Source organism: Engraulis encrasicolus, unplaced genomic scaffold (genome assembly GCF_034702125.1).
Source record: "Engraulis encrasicolus isolate BLACKSEA-1 unplaced genomic scaffold, IST_EnEncr_1.0 scaffold_44_np1212, whole genome shotgun sequence".
Lineage (NCBI taxonomy): Eukaryota > Metazoa > Chordata > Actinopteri > Clupeiformes > Engraulidae > Engraulis > Engraulis encrasicolus.
The window spans coordinates 677,746-680,990 of record NW_026945753.1 but is presented as its reverse complement, the minus strand read 5'-3'; positions in this window follow the sequence as shown (position 1 = coordinate 680,990).

The following is a 3,245-nucleotide window of genomic DNA, read 5'->3' as shown; positions in this document are numbered from 1 at the left end:
ACTGTGATCAGTGAGGTTGTGGAAACGGTTGAATAGGCCTATGGTCCTAAATTGGGTTATTGTGGTTGTGGTCTTGTTTAGGGCTCACACTTGTGTTATTATCAAATGCCCTATCAAATGCCCAATGCTAAATAAAACATGCAATTTGCTGACTGTATTTCTACTACTACTAAAACTGGGGGACGGGCAAGGACGGAAGCACAAACAGACCATAGACACAGGCAGACGCTGCTCTGCAAAAGCGGTGCTATACTGCCCCCCGCATTCCGAATGGCCACAGGGTGTAATGATCACGGTACGCTGTCGCGGCCCGGCACGGTAATGAGCAGATTGAAGTTACACCATCTGTATATGTTTAACAGAATCATCAATTGGTTGGCCTCTCTGCCATGCTGCCATTTGTGTTGCATGGGAAGCATTCTTCCCATCAAGTGTTTCATCCAGGATATCAATGTTATCACATGTGTAGTGGATGAATTTATCTGCCACAATGTTTGTTGGAATAATGGCACCACTCTCTTGGTTCAGTGTTTTAGAGTGCTCTCAGCTAAGGAGGATCTGGACTTGGAGGACCTGGTCGTAACTTAATGACCTGCCTGATTGAATAGTCATATTAGGTATTTTACCTAATAGCTTGATGAAGAGTATAAGCAAGACTGACATGTTTCGGAGTCCATTTTTTTTGCCATCACCGACACCATAAACAAGGACTAGCCTCATTCAGAACTCTTCTTTGAGGAAGTTTTTCCTTGCCACCAATTCCATCATCTTCAAGAGATGTCTGGCCACTAACAACCAGGCTGAGTAGCATGTATAGACTATCTGGAATGTATGCAATAGTATCTGATAGAATATGTAAAATATGTCTGAACATTTTTCAAAATTTACGTTATATGTAATATCATGGTGTCATCTAGCGACTTCTGTTTTCAGAGAGCCAATAGCAACTTTCAGTGATTTTTTGGAAACACTAAATACACATAGTCACATAATGCAAAGTATTTCTAAAATACTTACATCAATTTTCTAAACCATATAAACACACATAGGCTACAAATATCTTATTAGAAAAGCTAAATATTTAAAACGTTTAGGCTAACACCTAACCTACAATATTAGCATTATTAGCATTATAGAACCTATTTTATACTTTTTAAAATCCTCTATAGTAGATACATTCATCAAGAAACATTAACACTAGAACTACCACGGAGGGGTCAATTGACCTTTTTACCTAAAAGCCCCACAAGGGGGTCATTTGACCCTTTGGACCCCCTGCGGACACTCCTTTTGTTGTGGAAATGTGGCTGTTAGCAGCTCACAGCTGTCACTTGAGACACAGAGTGTGAGTGTGTGTGTGTGTGTGTGTGTGTGTGTGTGTGTGGATCATTTCCAATGCCTGTTGAGTGCTGTATCTCTGCATCTTCGTTCCTTGGAGAGAAGCTTCTTTCACCACAACATTTTTGAGGGAAATGAAGCAGTAGTCCACATGCACTGGTATTTATCCATCTAACAATTGCCAGGTTGCATTCACATGAGTCGTTATGGTCACATGGCATGGGAGATTCACACGTTACAGTTTTTCTCGATTGGTTTGGCTAATTTCTCGAAACTGAGATGACATTCTCAAAACAACACGGACAAATCCCCAAACCAACTTGCAATTTCCCAAAACAGAATGGCATTTTTCATTGCTTTCATCAGATATCAAATGCTTTGTACATGTCTCAAATGTTTAGTACATCTCTGCAGATGGATATGTACAAATACCCTTCAGTTGACACATTCAGCATACATTCAGCACATTTTCCAAATAAATTCACCTTGCTTATCTAAACGAATTAGACAATTCTCAGTCTAATGGTTGCCCTCTCCAAAACACGTCAGCATTATTTCATTGTGTAAGTCATCATATGCAAAGTGGTCTACGTAGTTCCCAAAAGTGTCAAGGACATCATATTTTAAGAATTTCATTACATAGTAAATTCATGACAGTGTTCAACAGGTCAGATGGTATAGTAACTTTACTAGTTAGTAGAAAATAATTTTACAACCGTGCATACTACAGTTTCCATGTTATTTGGCTAATTTCATGACATTTTTTCAAACGACATTCTGTTTTGAACAATTGCTAGTTGCTTTGGCATTTGTCCATGTTATCTCTGTTTTGAGAAATGAGCCAAACCCATGAGAAACCTGTGATATATGGGCATTACTTTCTGTATATGAATTTACAGTAAAGAAAGTTACTGATAAATGTCCTTGGTAAATTATCTGTGTTGTCAAACTTCAATAGTTTCACTCACTTTTTCATTTTTATACATAGTCGAAATCTGTTAGCTGAACGTAGATAAAACACCTAACCATTTTGACTGGCAGTGCTTACACAATGGCAAAGGGACAATGTATTTTGAGGGTACTGATGATATATGTGGGGAAGAAATTTAGTTTTGACACATGGGTAAACTGTTTTTGTGGTGATATGAGCAAGTGATGAGGATCCATGTAGTTATGCTGAACCATCCAGTTTATTTTGACAGAAGGACTAAATGAATGCAAATGAGCCAAAGCAATTGAGAAGGATCTATGCCATTTTGATGGTACTGACTATTTATATGTCAGACGGTTTAGTGCTGATGCAAGAATGAGGTGTTTTGGGAGGTATATGACATTTTGCTAGTTATCTGAACTGTTGTGCAGAAGTGTAAGAATGTTTGGCCAAATGACCCAATGGTTATAGGAATGTCATCTCAGTTTCAAGAAATGAGCCAAAACAATCGAGAAAAACTGTAATTCAACCATTATCTGGTTGCAGTCATATGATTCGTCATGATCACATGGGACATTCACACGTTCGTTCATTGATGACTTATATGAAGAAAATGTGCTGACATGTTTTCAGGACAACCATTACACTGAGAATCAACCAATTGGGATAGATCAGCAAGGTACATTCAGTTGAAAATTCTACTAAATGTAAGCTGATTGTGTTAACTGTAGGATACTTGCACATAGCCATTTGCAAGGATGTACTAAATGATTGAGACATGTACAAAAGCATTTGAAATTTGATGAAAGCAATGATAAATGCCATTCTGTTGTGAGGAACTGCAAATTAGTTTTGGGATTTTTCCATGTTTTGAGAATGACATCTCAGTTTCAAGAAATGAGCCAAACCAATGGAGAAAAACGGTAACAAACTGTCCGCCAAACTGTGCTATCTGTCTTTATTGCTGATATCTTCA